The sequence below is a fragment of the Lampris incognitus genome, unplaced genomic scaffold (genome assembly GCF_029633865.1).
Source record: "Lampris incognitus isolate fLamInc1 unplaced genomic scaffold, fLamInc1.hap2 scaffold_135, whole genome shotgun sequence".
Lineage (NCBI taxonomy): Eukaryota > Metazoa > Chordata > Actinopteri > Lampriformes > Lampridae > Lampris > Lampris incognitus.
This window is the reverse complement of record NW_026611105.1, coordinates 167,501-185,636: the sequence shown is the minus strand read 5'-3', so window position 1 is coordinate 185,636 and position 18,136 is coordinate 167,501.

The following is an 18,136-nucleotide window of genomic DNA, read 5'->3' as shown; positions in this document are numbered from 1 at the left end:
TACCACACCCACAGTGGGACTCATGACCCTGAAAGCCCATTCACACAGACTGTGGATGAAAAGGCGGGCTTTATGAATTCTGTTTTGTTACAAGAACATGGGGGGAAAGCAGCGACCTTGCATATGTTTCCCTAAACCTAGATAGTGTAGCATTAGGCTTGCCTCTCTCTGTCTGAGCAATAGCAGCAGCAGAAAAAGCCATAGTTGCATCACGGGATACAGTCATGTATCAGAAAGTCACACTATTAGTACCTCATTCAGTGGCCTCTATTCTGCTAGAGCAGGAAATGGCTCACTTGTCTCCTGCGTGCTGGTTGAGATACAACAACTAATGTCTAACTAAATCTGAGGCAACATTGTGCCTATCACTCACATCACAGAGTGGTGGAGCAGTGGAGAGAGAAAATGGAATGATTAAAATTAAACTGCTCAAATGCTGAGATGAGACAGGACATGGATAAAAGCACTACCATTAGTGCTGATGATTATGAGAGCAAGCGGGTGGGTTACAACAGGTGTGTCACCTTTTGAAATTCTCACAGGCAGAGCTATGAATACTGAAATAGCCCTTCCCCCACAAAGCGGGTCCTTAGCTCAGACCTCACGGAGTATGTAATGCTTAGATGCTGACTATAACTAAACCAAATGCTGAGTTCTATTCAAATGCAGGTGATCTCGGCACTTCCACAGCCAACAGAGGGTCATCTGCATGACCTGAAGCCACGAGATTGGGTGCTGATAAAGGACCTAAAGAGAAAACAGTGGAGGAAATCCCATGGGTGGGGCCCCACTAAATGCTCTTGACCATACCTACAGCGAGCAGTGGAGGGGAGACTCAGCTGGACACATGCCAGCCACTGCAAGAAGTTGTCACCACTAGAGACGGAGGTTCAGGGTGAGAGACCCACTTTGCTCACAACTGAGGAAGAGAATTAGATGTGGCCAGCTCTCACTGAGCTTTAAAAACTACCGAGAGCCCTACACTGCACATTTGAATGAGAGGGAAAGAGTGATATTTGGAAAAAAACATCAATTATTGGTAGTGATCCCTATGTATTACTTTCAGTTTTATTTTGTACCTTAACTTCCTTGAAGCGTGTGCCCAACTTACTTTTTCTGATATTTATATTTACCTTGTACACAACCCATCCCCATACACTGGCGATAGCCTGAAGGCTTTCAAGAGTACTGATGCCTATCAATATGCAGTTGCAGGATGGGTGAATGACACAAAGATATGGCATCTGGAGACAAAACATATCTATCTGATCACAGGACACGCGAGTAATTCAACAATTCTCAACTATGTTTGTAGCACCCACCCCCTACTCTGTGTCTATAGGCGCTGTCAAAGGGAATAAACTAGGAAGGTGGGGTATGGGTTTGTATAAAAATACTACTCTGAATAAGAGTTAAGTATACCCAGCAAAATCATGCTTAATGAACTCAACTTATTATTCAGATGAAACAACTGGATGAGACAACCTCCTTATATTAACCGGTAATGTATTGAATTTAGGAATGTGAATAAAGTAAAGTTGTGACAGCAGCAATGCAAAAAGGTGCATAATTCTCAATTATGTCAAATGCCACAAACAGGGAAATGCAAATAAAGAATAATCTGACTCCAGTCAATAGTTGCACAATCAATACCTTTGTGCATCCCAAGTATACCAGTGCTTTTGAGATGGGAAAATTATCTAATACATATATATAATTCTAAGTGTTATAGAATAGAGTGGGAAATAATTTGTATAAAGCGAGACCAGGATTATGATAGTAGTATTATATCTATTTAGCGGACAATATGACACTAGCTGTGAGTATATCCCCAAATAAAGCAAAACCCAAAATACCTTTTGCTCATTATCACAGATGTAACAATAGTGGTGGGCCCACACACTTTATAACAAAAATAAAATAACCCCAAAAGCTGGCATGAACAAATCAACGTTGCAGGCGTCGTCGTCGCTAGGGTGTGTGGTGAGCTGCGTGCTACTTACAGAGCCGGATGAGACTGTACTTACGAATGTCCGCGGGTGGTCGTGTGGGACAAGTAGTGATGCTTTGTGGCCAGGTGAGCTCTGTACGCGCCCACGTAGCACAGAGCGGGAACGACGATCAAAATCCAACGATGAACTGCCGTATACGAAACTTAATGCACGGTGCGCGTGACCTGGTTGCTGTACTGCCGTATGCTATGGCTCAGTCGCACGAGCTACAAGCTCAGTGAAAGAAGGCAGAGTATAACCGATACACATAAGCTAACTTGCCAGCATATCTGACTAGCAAGACAACCGGTAATGAATACTGTGGTCGGCTAATTTACATATAAGCTAACTTGCCAGCATATCTGACTAGCAAGACAACCGGTAATGGACACTGTGGTCAGCTAATTTACAAATAAGATAACTTGCCAGCATATCTGAGTAGCAAGACAACCGGTAATGGACACTGTGGTCAGCTAATTTACAAATAAGATAACTTGCCAGTATATCTGACTAGCAAGACAACTGGTAAGGGACACTGTGGTTGGCAAATTTACAGATAAGCTAACTTGCCAACATATCTGAGAAGCACGACAACTGGTAATGGACACTGTGGTCAGCTAATTTACAAATAAGCTAACTTGCCAGCATATCTGACAAGCAAGACAACCGGTAATGGACACTGTGGTTAGCTAACTTACAGATAAGATAACTTGCCAACATATCTGACAAGCAAGACAACAGGTAATCGACACTGTGGTCAGCTAATTTACAGATAAGCTAACTTGCTAGCATATCTGACTAGCAAGACACGCGTAAAAAACACCGTGGTCGGTCGAACATAAAACCAAACACGTCTTTCAAACGTGGTATAAAACCGAGTCGACTCCTCTATGTTGTCAGTAACAGACCCTATTTTGAACGACAACTGCCGTCATTAAAGTAACGGTGAGATCAGCGTAACTACCCAAGCTAATCCGGAGCAATCGGCTAACGTAAACTGGTTGAGCTAGCAAACGAAGTTAACAGCGATAATTGACGTACACAACCTCAAAGTGAATATAATCTGACTCAACATACCTTGCAATTTCTACGTCTGATCAACGTATAAGAGTCGACTCTAACAAGTATACAATTAAAGCCGAAACAGGATAACGGTGGAACGCCAATTGACTTCAGACCTTCACTCACGAACTGTCTAGAACGTCTTCTTCGTCTTCCCTAAAGTGTTGTCTACTCCCGCCTCCCATCCAATCACAATAAAGGTTTGCCCTTATTGACATTTGACATTGACCAATAAACCTGTCGGATATGTCATACAGGATAGGTTGTATACTCGCCGTGCCGCGTGTGCGCCCATGTACACTCCAACCGAACTTGCTTAGTTTCTTTTCTTTTCCTTCCTTTTTAGGGCAGACGGGATGCGAACCTCAGACATTAGCCAGTCCCCAACGACACAGCAAAACCACATGCCCTTAACAACTGCGCTAAACCTAGCCTTTTCTCACCCGGGCTGCACCGTCCGCCTTCCAGACTTTTGATGTCCCCATCGAACAAGTGATTATAGTCTTGGTGGTGGTGGTGGTGGTGGTGGTGGTGGGGGGGGGGGCTCGGGGCTACATGTTATTTTGTGGGTGGTCTAGGTAGTAGCGCGCTAGCGTGCTAGTGTCAGCTAGCTAGTGAGCCGTTAGCTGACATTACATTCCAGATTCTGCTAACGTACATTTGGACACAAAACATAACTATCTGATTATTTCCTCTTGGATCCATCGAATGTGAAATATAGCAAATATCTCTCGCCGTGCACTTATAATAACACCAAAATGTTCTTCTAAACAAGACACGTGTTGTTCCAGATCGGGGAGCTACGCGGAGGGAAACTGTACTTACAAGTCCGTTTCCAGTATAAGAGAGCCGGCTCATGAAATGTACACAACTTAATGGGTAGTTTAGCGATACAGAAATCACGTGTTAACAGAAAATCTATGCCACTGCACTTATTCAATATGTTAGAAAGAATATTAAACCGGAATCCATTATTATTCCGTGTGAATTGTTCTAACCATTTTAGTTTTATCGTTCCTTTTATTGCCTGATAGTCAATCACATTTAAGCCACCTTCTTTTTTTTTGTTTTTTTTTATAAACTTTATTTTCCAATTGTCAAGTTTTTTTGGAACAGGTATACAAAGCACACGAACAACAACAACAAAAATAAACATGCAGGAATCCCCCCTCCCCCCCCCAAGGCTCCAAAAAAAAAAGGACTACGCAGGGATTTCTTATTCCAATTCCACATAATAACCATATTTTTGAAGAAAATATAAAGTTGTACACATATATCTATAAGTATTATCGTTACAACCAGGTAAATAAAAAGTACATTCAATAAAAGGGAAACCCTTCAATAAAGTCTATGAAAGGACTCCAGGTCAAAGTAAAGTTTTTGCGGGTTTTACATATTTTATATCGGAGCTTTTCTAAAGGTAGAAAGGACAGCACCTCCCTCAAGCACTGCAAAAATGATGGCGCTTTATTTGACTTCCAGTTAAATAGGATAAGTCTGCGTGCTAGTAATGAGGCAAATGCTAGAGCATTTGCCTGCAAAGTTGTGACCTTACAGTTAGGGGGTGGTATGCCAAAGACGGCTGTGTGAAAATCGGGGTTTATGGTTTGTTTACAGATATGTGAGAATACATTAAATATCTGTCCCCAATAACTGTTGAGGGAGGGGCATGCCCAGAACATGTGTCCCACCGAGGCTGGACTATGACTGCACCTCGGACAGCTAGGGTCTGTGGTGGGAAAGATTCTGGCAAGCTTGTCTCCCGAGTAGTGAAGATGGTGAAGCACCTTAAACTGAATTAACCCATGTCGTATACACAATGAAGACGTATGAATACGAGTTAAGCTGTCCCGCCATGCCTCTTCAGAAAGCTCTACACCCAAATCTCTCTCCCATGCAGTTTTTGTTTTGTCCCAGGATATCTGTTTCAATCCCTGTATCAATGTGTAAATTATAGAGACCCGTTTTTTCCCAAAGGGATCCTTCTCTAGAATAACATCTAATTGGCTCCTGGTTGGCAGATACGGAAATGAGGGAAACACTTCCTTGGCCAAACTACGGATTTGAAGGTATCTAAAAAAATGGGATCTGGGTATGTTATGGTCTTTGGTAAGTGTTTCAAATGAAGCGAATGTTCCATCTTTAAATAGATCACAGAAAAACACCAGTCCATTTCTATGCCAAAGTTGAAATGTGTTATCTAACACAGATGGCAAGAAGAATTGATTATTTGCTACTTGAAAAAGACCGCTAGCATGCTTTAATCCAAAATGCCTCCTAAACTGGAGCCATATCCTAAGTGAAGCTTTAACCACTGGGTTTGTTATTTGTATGTTACGATTATGTGGTAGTGGAGAGGTGAGTATCGGTAAAGGATTGGATAAGAGTTCCATGTGAACCCAATCTGTACCCTGTTGATTCTCATATGTAAATGCCCAATGTAAAAGTTTTACAATGTTCGCAGCCCAGTAGTAACAAATAAAGTTAGGCAAACCTAATCCCCCTGTCTCCTTAGGGACCTCCAAGTATATTTTCTTCATCCTGGGGTTTGAATTGTTCCAGATGAATGATGAAATTAATCTATCTAATTGTTGAAAAGTTGTCTTAGGTATGAATATGGGAATCATTTGAAAAAGATAGAGAAATCTGGGTAAGACTGTCATTTTAACTATATTAATGTGGCCCGCTAATGAAATTGGTAGCATTGACCACTTTTTAAAATCTTGTTTTGTTCGTTCTATTAGTGTTTTAAAGTTATGGTTATATAACCTCCCCATTGTATGAGTGACTTTGATTCCTAAATATGTAAATACATTATGTTCAAGTTTGAATGGAAAGCTAGAGTAGTCTCTATCAGTGTGGTTAATCAGAAAAAGCAAGCTCTTTGAATAATTTATCTTATAACCTGACAGGCGACCAAAGTTATCCAGGGTAAGTAATAGTCTTGGTATAGATTCTATTGGGTTGGATATATATAACAACAGGTCATCTGCATAAAGTGATACCTTATGCAATTTACCACCTCTTGAGATACCTTTAATGCCATCCTCTGCCCTAAGAGCTATAGCGGGTGGCTCAATTGCCAAATCGAACAAGTAAGGAGAGAGGCTGCAGCCCTGTCTGCAGCCCCTATGGAGTGAAAAATAATCAGAAATAATATTATTCGTCCGCACTGCGGCTGTCGGTGAGCAATACAATATTTTAACCCATGCTAGGAATGTGAAACCAAAGCCAAACCTTTCTAGAACAGCAAATAGATATTGCCATTCGATGCGGTCAAATGCCTTCTCAGCATCTAAAGAAATCACTACTTCTGTCTGTTCTACGGAATGTGGTGTGTATAGTACATTAAATAGGCGGCGCATGTTATAGAATGACTGCCTGCCTGGTATAAAACCAGTTTGATCAGGGTTAACAACCGTTGGGACAACAGTGTCAATACGGGTGGCCAAGATTTTTGTAAGGATTTTGTAGTCGCAATTCAACAAGCTTACACGACGGTAGGAGCCACACATTAGGGGATCTTTTTCTTTTTTAAGTAACACTGATATGATTGCCTGCATCATAGTTTGGGGCAATTTCTGTTGGTTAAAAATTTCCTGATACATCAGGTTAAGTATTGGTGCTAGGTTGGTAGCAAATTCTTTATACATTTCAATTGTGAAACCATCCGGACCTGGTGCTTTGTTGCTCTGCATGGATTTAATTGCTTGTATCACTTCCTCTGTTGATATCTCTCTGTCTATCTGTGCTCTGTCTTCAAGGGCAATTTTTGGTGTGGTCAGACCGTCTAAAAAAGTTGAAATATGCAACAAGTCGCTGGGCAGTTTTGAACTATAAAGGGTAATATAAAATTGTTTAAACTGGTTATTGATGGTGTCAGGGTCGGCAGTCTTTACCCCAGCTGCTGTGCAAATTTCAGAAATAGTGTTAGCGGCTATGGACTGTCTAACCTGATGGGCTAACAGTTTTCCAGCTTTCTCTCCATGCTCATAAAATGTCTGTTTTGATTTAAAGAATAATTGTTCTGTTTGTTTAATGGAGAGAATGTCGAATTCTGTTTTTAATAATAATTTTTTCTTATAAAGTTCAGGTGTTGGGGAATCGGCATATGAACGGTCCACTTCCGCTATACTATGGGACAGTTCTGTTAGACGTTGTTTATGTTTCTTTCTCTCATGTGCTGTGTATGAGATTATTTGGCCTCTAAGGTAGGCTTTGAGAGCCTCCCAAACAATAGTTAGTGGCATATCCGGAGTATGGTTGAATTCCATAAAGATATCTATCTGCTGGGAGAGAAAAATTTTAAAGGAGTCCCCTGGACAGTAATAGAGGATCAAATCGCCAGGTGCATTGGGGTTTAGGGCAGTCTATGAAACCAATATCTAGATGTACAGGACTATGATCCGAAATAACAATACTATTATATTGGCTCCCCCTAACCATAGGAAGGACCCTACTATCCAGGAGAAAAAAATCAATCCTTGAGTAAGAATGGTGCACTGGGGAAAAAAAGGAGTATTGTTTAGTAGTTGGGTTGTTTCTTCTCCAGGGATCAAAAAGAGAGTAGGATTCCATAAATGAATGGATAACAGCACCTGCCTTCGAAACTTTACTATTAGGTCTTGGGTTTGATCTGTCCAAATATGGATGTAATACACAATTAAAATCTCCCCCCAATATTAATCGATAATTATTTAAGTCTGGGAGGGCTGCTATGAAACTAGAGAAAAAAAGTGGGTCATCCCAGTTTGGTCCATATACATTTGCCAGTGCCACAAGTGTACCATACAGGTTACCCGTCACTATCACATACCTTCCCCTGGGGTCAGAAATAGTCAGTAGTGGAACGAATGGGATACCCTTCCTGATCAAGATGGCCGTGCCCCGCGTTCTGTTCTCATTCCTGGAACAGAAAATTTGTCCTATCCAAGCTTTTTTTAGTTTTGTGTGTTCACTTGACCGAAGGTGGGTTTCCTGTAAGAACATGACATCAGCTCTCAAAGATTTTAAATGTCCAAAAACCCTACTACGCTTTACTGGATTGTGAATTCCCTTTATATTCCAGCTCAAAAAACGAAGATAACCTGTATTCTGAGTGTCAAACATTTTTTCTAAAAATGAAAAGAGAAAAGAAAAGAAAAAGTCCCTGCCTACTAGCTACAAAACAAAAACAGAGCCTTGAGAACCCATGCTGATCTACTAATTTCCTAGAGATCGCATCCCCCATTTCTAGTATAACCTGGCAAATAACCATATAGAAACCCTCTAACGAGCCCCAACCAGGGCGAACAGTGGTCTTGTTAAGATTATATTAAATCCAAAAAGTATTTATATAACTAAGAACTATATATCAACACCCATATTAAAAAAAAAAATTAAATTAAAATTAAAAAAAAAAAAGAAAAGGAAGAAAAATATATCTACACCCATATAACAGCAGTTATAATACAGTTCCTTTGTAGGTAAGTGACACTGACCTGGGTGTCGCCCTAGCAGTCGTCACCAAAGCACTGTTACGGGTCTCATAATAATTAGCATCCATACACACATATACATGCACACACACGATAATAATAAAACAGAAAAATAGCTTTTTTAAATGGGCAGCAGGTATGAGACATTCTTATTAAATGAAAAATGTAACATTATCTGTGAGTCTCAAATTACAAATGTTAAAGTAAATAGATAAAGTTAAACCATAACGTTACCCTGTTGTCTTGGTGTCTTAGCTAGTTACTTCCGCTAGCTGTTGGCACTTAGCAGCTAATATCAATTAGCCGCCAATACCAGTTAGCCACAAATATATTGGAGTTTATCAACATCTTACTGTACATTGTTCTGAGGCTTTAGATTCTCCCTGATATAACCCATCGCCTTAGATGGGTCTTCGAACCGCTTTTCTTGGCCGGACGATGAAGTGATACGAAGCACCGCCGGGAACAGGATCCCGAACTTGACGCCCTGGCAGCCCCGGAGGAGCCGCTTAGCTTCGGAAAAGGCCGCTCTCTTCTTCGCCACTGCCGCGGTGTAATCCGGGAAGATTGTCACTCTCTTGCCGTGCAGGCTCAAGGGAGCTGAACGGGCAGCTTTGCGGAAAACCTCCTCCCTCTCTGAGAAATAGGGAAACTTCACCACGATGATCCTGGGGGGTTCTCCTTTGTTGGTGGAGTGCCGCAGGCCGCGGTGAGCCCAGTCTAGGGTCGGGGTGAAGCTGAGGCCTAGTAACTCCTGCAGTAGTTTAGCGATGCTAATAGTAGGCTGCTGGCCTCCGCTGGTCTCGAATCCCTCCTTTATCCCGACAATGCGTACATTACACCGGCGTTGTCGTCCCTCCAGACCGTCTACCTTCTGGCGTAGCATAGCGACTTCAGGTGTTAGCTGGCCGATGTCCTCCTCCATATTCGTGGTCTTGTCTGAGTATGTGTTCAGGCCGTCCTCCACGTCTTTCAGACGGGTCTCTTGTTTCGCCATGCCGGCCTTTATAGCGTCTATTTTTGCATTCAGATCCTCTGTGAATGAATCGATCCGTGCCAAGATCTTGCTCTCACTGCTCGCGATGGCAGCCATCACCCCAGATAGGTCTGTAGACTCCCCGCCCGGGGCTTTCACAGAGCCCGAGGCTTTAGCGGCCTGGTCACTGCTGGATTTGTTTTTGCCCATCGCGTCTTCCAGATGATCGATATGCAAGTACAGGGTTGTGAGTCCGGTGTGCTAGCGGTTGAGTATCGTGTGTGTTAAACCTAATTTATCTGTGTTTGATCTGAAAAGTTAAAATATTAATGAAAAGTTCGCCCTGATCAGGAGCTCAATCTAAAGACGTCCTCACATGTTACTGCTCACCAGCGCCCCAAGCCACCTTCTTTTAACGATTTTACCACATCCCGTTTTGTTATATAATGATGTTTGTTTTTCCAAATAAAGTAGAAATTTGTTTGATTAAATGATTTAATTGTGTCAGTAATGGCTAATGAAAAAGCTGGGTACATAATTCTAGATAATGTTTCAATTTGAGTAATGAAAATATGTCCGAAGATTGATAAATCAGTTGGTCACCAATACTTGAGTATAGATTCACTGTTTTTAAGTAACAGTGTCAATATGTGTAGTTCTTCTCTAGCTTTACAAGCTGTAGTTAGAAGCGGTGTTGGGCGCAGGTGGTTGTTCTGCTTCGGTATGCGCCATTTACACGACTTGATCAAGTTCTGGTCCGTGCTTGGGTTGAGACATGTGGCGAGATGCTGTCGTTACTGAGCACGATGGATGATACTGTGGTCGCTATGCGCGCGCTAAGAAGGGTGCTAAACTGCACGGGGCTGTACAGGAGGAAGGAGGAGTCTGGCACGCTCCTGAGGGTTAATTTAACTCGGAGAGTGTAGAAATGGACCCGAAAGGATCTATTTGTACACTCTCCGAGTTAAATTAATAGTCAGGATTTTACTGTGTAGCATGATTTGTCACTGATTAGGTGGAGGGGCACGGATGTGTCCATGGATAGAAGCTACACCATGTCAGCTGCGTTCAAGGGTTACGCCCCTGTAAGGGGGAATAGAAAGAAACCAAACACGGATACGATGTTGCTGTAGTGAAGTCCGATGTTGTAATGCATTTTCCCAAATTTTCACATTTACATGTTCACAAAGCTTGTCAATAAACATTGCATTGTCCTTATAAACAATTTGAAACATAGTACACTGTCGCTTTAAGAAAGTACACAATTAGAAAAATATAGTATTGTCAATTGTCACAATGAAAATACCAATATTGTCTTTATGTTACCTTAAACAACACAGAAAGCACATTGGATATAAATCAGAAAAGTATCTGCATTGGACATTTAACCAGAATAAGCCGAATATCTTGACAGCATCGTAAAGCAGCATTAGAAAGGGAATATCTTTACAGTAGCTTTAAACTGACTTCGAAAAATACTTTGAACTATCACCTTGAACGGATTTAGAAAATTACCTGTTGCACCTTTAAAATAAATAGCATAATATGTGTGCACTAGAAGAACCCCACTACAATGTAGCGGTTCGGTTATCCACCTCTGTAAATCTCCCTCCTCTTCATCCTGCCAGCTAACCGCCTTACCCCTGTCCCTAAACCCCCCCCCCACTCCCAGTCCCTCCCCCCAAATGCTTAGATTCATGTGAAATGGCGAGAGAAGTGGTTTTCAGCCATTTTTAGAAAACGCATATTTTGCATAATGATGCATAATTATTATAATTATTTGAATTTTCTGCTATTTTTCTGGTCCTCTGTGGAACAATACCTACCACCTACAAAAAAATTAGGATCGTAAGTGCATTTTTGTAAAAATGCATATTTTGCATGATGCTAAAACATGAGTCCCAGAAAAAAAAAATTACATACGAGAAAAAATCACAGATGCTCAGAATCATCTGAAATGCAGAGAAAAGTGGTTTTTAGCCATTTGTAGAAAATGCATATTTTTCATAATTATGCATAATTATTGTAATTATTTTAATATTCTGCTATTCTTCTGATCCTCTCTGGAACAATACCTACCACCTCCAAAAAAAATAAGGATCATAAGTGCATTTTTGCAAAAATGCATATTTTGCATAACATTGGTCTACAAAAATATAGTTGGTTTTTTTTTTTTGTGTATGGACTTTGGAAACTGTTTTTGGCTAATTTTGGGCTGCTGAATCCCAATCTGAGCTCAGATTTGCTCTATCACATCAAGTTTTTGTGCTATCTGTATGCTCCTTATTCAGGATTGTACAAAAGTTGACCATCTAGTCTGGCAATGTTGGTAGGGCTAAAAATGACCCCTATTCATTTCCGAAGTAATTTCATGCTAGCTGAGTGTTTATTTATTTATTGTAGTCATTTTTGCATCTATCAATCTTCTAATGCAACAGTGTTTTTTTAACTTCGAGTGTAAAATTGCTGTTTTCTCAAAAATAATGATTTTTCACAGTTCAAAAACCTGATGTGATAGGCAAAAAGTAATGTCAGATTTGGATTCAGCAGCCAAACGTTAGCTAGAATCCGTTGAAAAACCCCATGCAAGAGAAATTGTGTTGACCAGTGATGCCAAAACATTTGTAAGTGCCAGAAAAATGTTATCTAGGTGAAAAAATCAAAGATGCTCAGAATCATCTGAAATGCAGAGAAAAGTGGTTTTTAGCCATTTGTAGAAAATGCATATTTTTCATAATTATGCATAATTATTGTAATTATTTTAATTTTCTGCTATTTTTCTGATCCTCTCTGGAACAATACCTACCACCTCCAAAAAAAATAAGGATCATAAGTGCATTTTTGCAAAAATGCATATTTTGCATAACATTGGTCTACAAAAATATAGTTGGTTTTTTTTTTTGTGTATGGACTTTGGAAACTGTTTTTGGCTAATTTTGGGCTGCTGAATCCCAATCTGAGCTCAGATTTGCTCTATCACATCAAGTTTTTGTGCTATCTGTATGCTCCTTATTCAGGATTGTACAAAAGTTGACCATCTAGTCTGGCAATGTTGGTAGGGCTAAAAATGACCCCTATTCATTTCCGAAGTAATTTCATGCTAGCTGAGTGTTTATTTATTTATTGTAGTCATTTTTGCATGTATCGATCTTCTAATGCAACAGTGTTTTTTTAACTTCGAGTGTAAAATTGCTGTTTTCTCAAAAATAATGATTTTTCACAGTTCAAAAACCTGATGTGATAGGCAAAAAGTAATGTCAGATTTGGATTCAGCAGCCAAACGTTAGCTAGAATCCGTTGAAAAACCCCATGCAAGAAAAATTGTGTTGACCAGTGATGCCAAAACATTTGTAAGTGCCAGAAAAATGTTATCTAGGTGAAAAAATCAAAGATGCTCAGAATCATCTCAAATGCCGAGAAAAGTGGTTTTTATTCATTTTTCGAAAAACGCATATTTTGCATATTTATGAATACTTATGCATGATTTTAATTATCTGGGATTTTTCCTTTACTCTCTGAGACAATACCTACCACCTCCAAAAAGAATTAGGATCATAAGTGCTTTAGTTTTCGGTCTCGCTATCTATACCAACACCACACACACACTAACATCACACACATACACATTCTGAAAATATATGAGCGACTAGAAGAGCCCCGCTACAATGTAGCAGTTCGGTTATCCACCCGTCTAAATCTCCGTCCTCTTCATCCTGCCAGCTAACCGCCTTCCCCCTGCCCCTAACCCCCCCCCCACTCCAACCCCGCCCAAATGCTCAGAATCATCTGAAATGCCGAGAAAAGTGGTTTACCCCCCTTCAACTCCGTCCCCCGAAATGTTCAGAGTCATCTGAAATGGCGAGAAAAGAGGTTTTTAGCCATTTTTAGAAAATGCATAGTTTGCATAATTATGCATAATTAATATAATTATTTTAATTTTCTGGTCCTCTCTCGAACAATACCTACCACTTCCAAAAAAAGTAGGATCATAAGTGCATTTTTTCAAAAATGCATATTTTGCATAATGCCAGAACATTTCTAAGTCCCGGAAAATGTTTTTTATATAGGTGAAAAAAATCAAAGATGCTCAGAATCATCTGAAATCGCGAGAAAAGTTGTTTTTAGACATTTTTAGAAAAATGCATATTTATGCATAATTATGCGTAATTTTAATTTTCTGGGATTTTTCCCGTACTCTCTGGGACAATACCTACCATCTCCAAAAAGAATTAGGATCATAAATGCTTCAGTTTTCGGTCCCGCTATCTACACTAACTAACACACACACACTAACACCACACACACACACATTCTGAAAATATATGAGTGATTGTTCCTATAGTAGATACTATTGTTATGTATTTAACCGTGAGAACAGTTTAATCTCCATTAAAGTTAAACACGAATAAAAGTAATCTTGCATTCACACATTCAACTGATCTATTTGGTAAAGTGCAACACTTTGGCATGACTATTGTAACCACATCATGTAGAATGAATGCAGAGCAAACACGCTTTGTTATGAGACGCTTCCTCACTAAATGGCGACCGTGACGTTTCTACTGCGCTGCTGCCTATGTAACGTAGCGAGCTAGCATGCTACAGCTAGAATGCTACAGTTAGCACGCTACAGCTAGCACGCTACAGCAGAGCAACATCTCCAGATTAGCCAGACTACCTTCACATGCTACAGTTACTGCAGACAGGAATATTTTACTCCCTGCGTGCTCCTTATAGGATAGAAAACATATACACACCATGAAACATATCACAACTATCGTTCCTACCTGTAAGGGGGGATAGAAAGACACAAAACACGGACACCATGTTGCTACAGTCAAGTGGGATGTTGTAATGGCAGACTGCAGGCAACAGTTTATTCCCCTACAGGTCTGAAGAAGCCATTAGCAATGGGCAACAGATTAGCAGATTCCAGGCTGATGACTAAAGTTGGCGAAACAAGGAAACACTGGGAAACGTAACTTCAAGTGGATTTTCCCCAAATAAAATATGGAATGTAAATTAGAATTAGACTGTGCATTTTAAACACAGCAACTTTAACTTCTCTTTTTATAGTCAGTGCACATCTTGTGGAGGTTTTTTGAACGTGTATTTTTCCCATTTAGTGCATTCAGAATTACAGCATTTTCATAACCATTACACAAGCTGGGTATGTTGTGACTCAAAATATAGTGAGGCATTTGTTAAAGTTTCTAGACCTCTGCAGTGTTGAGCATTTGTATAAATGGAGCGATTGATGGCTTTTCAAGACTCACGGTATGTCTTCATGCGTATTCAGCAAACAGCAATCCCAAGACCATCGTTGTTTATTTCATAGCAGAAGTTGAGAAAAGGATGGGGACAGCTGTCAGAATTTGCGCAGGGACAGAAAATGTCACAATGGTAGAGATGCAGAAATTCTTAAGATGGAGTACGGATCGCCACGTCAGTAATTGTTATATTGCTCGGTCCAGTAATCACTATCAGTGGATGGAAAGCTGGTGGACTTTTTGAGAACGTATCATGCCCGATACTGGATGAATTGTCTCCAGGAACTGAAAGACCATGACTGTTTCTCTCGAGACTTCTTGGACAAGTAGCTTGTATTGTTTACTTGTGTGGACATGTTTGAGGTGTGTTAGTAGGTCTATGTTCCTATATGTTATTCTGTCCCTATGCGTGTGTGTGCGTGCGTGTGTGATTTTAATAGGTATTTATAGATATTTGTATTTGTGATGTAAACAATTTGGTTGTTGGGCAAAGAAAAAGTTCCTTTCCCCAGCATCCACTCACCCCCTTTGTCCATAAGAGCATATGTCTGCATGTATTATAGTGACTTTAAAAAAAGGAAGTGTTACATTAATGTTTGTTGTCACTGATATTTGAGTTTCTACAGGAAGAGCTGATGCAAGTTCCAAATTTGTGGCATATCCACATTATCTGCAAGAGCAGAAATGCTGTAGCTCCAAGTGGATGTCCAATTCTCATGTGCAGCATTCCTCATATATTTGGAGGACAGATTCACCTGAAGGAGGTCTCCCAGGAAGCAGTGGAGGCTTGTAAACAAGAATGCCAACAGAGAGGACCTTCTCCTTGTGATGAAACTGTATTTAGCTTGTGTTGCCTTATAATGGCAGAAAAGTCCTTACTCTCAGCCATCACAACAGATGAAGCCATAGAGATGTATCTATTCCTGAGAGCATGCATAGTGAAAGAGTTAGAAATTCCTGCAAGAGCTGTGAAGCATTAAGGCAAGGCTACATTATGTCAACTGATGCCTTGGTTAGTTAACATTATTTGAATTTGTGAGGGAAATCTCCAAAAATAGTCATAAACATCAATTCTTATGTTTTTTGGGTCTTCATTTTCTGATCTGTGCGGAGAAAAAGGAATGTGTAAATGGAGTTAAAAAAATATGTTGCCTATAAAATAAATTTTGTCATTGCTGATACCAAAGATATTTGTCATGTCTTGTTTGCAATGTGGATTGTTTTTAAATGTTACTGTTGGGATTACATGACAATGTTGAGTGAAACTATTAAGTGTCACATGTACTGGATGATTTTTGTGAACTGGTTAAATGTAACAAAAATTGTGTGTGTACTGGTGTGAACAGGACCTTTCTCATTTGTGTACCTTGCTGAATCCACCTCAACTCAACTGTTCTTGTCTTTTTTTCAGCCCATTTGTGGATTTTTGCATAACTTCTTTCCTCCTTTGGAGCAGAAGTCTCCTCATGTCTTCATCAGTGTGCTCATGAAGTCCATGATTGTGGAATCAATCTGTCAAGATTGATTCAAACTTGTAAGCTACGGGATCCCGGCCTAGTTTAAATAGAATACTGGATTGTGATTCCAGAGATAGGGGCTAAACTGCTTTGGCCTACTGAGAGAGGGATGTAGCAACAAGAACTGCTAATTCTTAGTTTTTAGGCTAAAATCCTAGAAATGGCTCTTAAAGGATAACTGCTATCCATTGGTCTTAGGAGCCACAAATCCAAGTAGGAGCTCATGCAAGCAAGTGACTTCAACGATCTTAAATACAATTTTCTTCAAATATGTTCTTATATTTGTTGTGGCAATAGTTATCCAGGTAACTGCCAACAATACATTGCAGCTTGTCATTGCTTGAGAGGGAGTTGGGATCATGTCTTTCTTAGTTAATGGGTGATGATATGGCTGAGTGCAAGCCAACATTGCTGCCCTTTAGGCAGTCCATAACTGGATTGGGGATATTGGCATAATCGTAGCTATAGCGTGGATTTTAAGTCACCTGAACTCCTAGGAGCTACATCAAGTCTTTTTACCCTTCCTTGCAGGCTTCTTCTCCAAAGATGCCATTGTTGAGGCCCTGAATACTTCCCACATCAATGGCTGAGTCCTAACAATCCCCTTAATTGCCACCTCACTCATGTTGGCCTATAGCCTTGGAGTCATATTGATTGGATCTATAGGGTTTCCCTAATTCATAGGCTATAGATCCATCACTCACAATAACCTCCAAGTAGTGAACATTATTAAGCAGCTAGCCTGATGCAGCATTTCAGCAGGTGTGGTTATTACCCTAAATATATATGTGCTCAACACTGCCACTGTGACCATATGTAGCCCTGTAAAGTTAGAATTCTTGGCCTGCTAGTAGCCGTAGAACTTGTTAATAGTTATTAGGCTATTTGGTAGCCATCATCCACCTGCTAATACATGAGTCTTAGGTAATATTTGGGCAGAAGATAGCAGATTAGGCCATAGACCAGATATGACAAGAGAAAGTAGGCTCTAAGTCTGCCACCTTACTTCAGATCCCACTTATCTTCAGCACAAGTAATATCCAATGGGACCTCGTTAAAATACACTTAATACTGCTTACACTCACCGTCATTCTGTCAGTCCTTCTGTCAAGCTAACTGCAGTCTGGTTTCCTCCTTGGGCTGTGTTTTATCTGTCAGATTTTAACAGGTGTATTTCTACCCATACACTACACCTGAGAGACCTTCACAGCATTCTTTTTGGTAGTTCTTCTTTTGGGTAGATAATGCTGTTCTCAACCGATTCTTCATCTTTAACTTCCTGCTCCATTTAATTATTGCTGCTGTCACTGTCGTTCATCTGTTTTTCTCCACAAATTGGATATAATAACCCAACAGGGTTGAAGTCAGATAAGCTATTTTTCACCGTTATTTCTCCTACAAGGACCTACTATGATTCCTTGCCCTCCTCAGTGTCTTGATAGCTTTAGCTCTATTCTCCCTGAAGCTGTATGTATGTATGCTTTTATTCCTGTCAATCCAGTAGTCAGTTTTCCTTGAGTTAAGTGTGAGTGATACTTTGTATTAGTTTACACTATCCTATGATGTATTCCCAACAAACTAGGTGTTCAGCTCTTCTATTCTCGATCCTTGTGCTGAATGTCGTGCTGATCCTAAATACCACTAAACAATGAGGGCTGATGTTTTATTTGCTCAGTCAGTTGTTATTCTGAAGTGTTGTGACATATACTCATCGTGACTTAATCGGATAGCTAGCTTCAATATGGTAGGTTTAGTATTCTATTGTTCATATTAACCCCCGCTGCGGGTTGACTTGAGAATCTCATCTCATTTTTAGCCGCCTTTCCGGGGTTGGGTCACGATC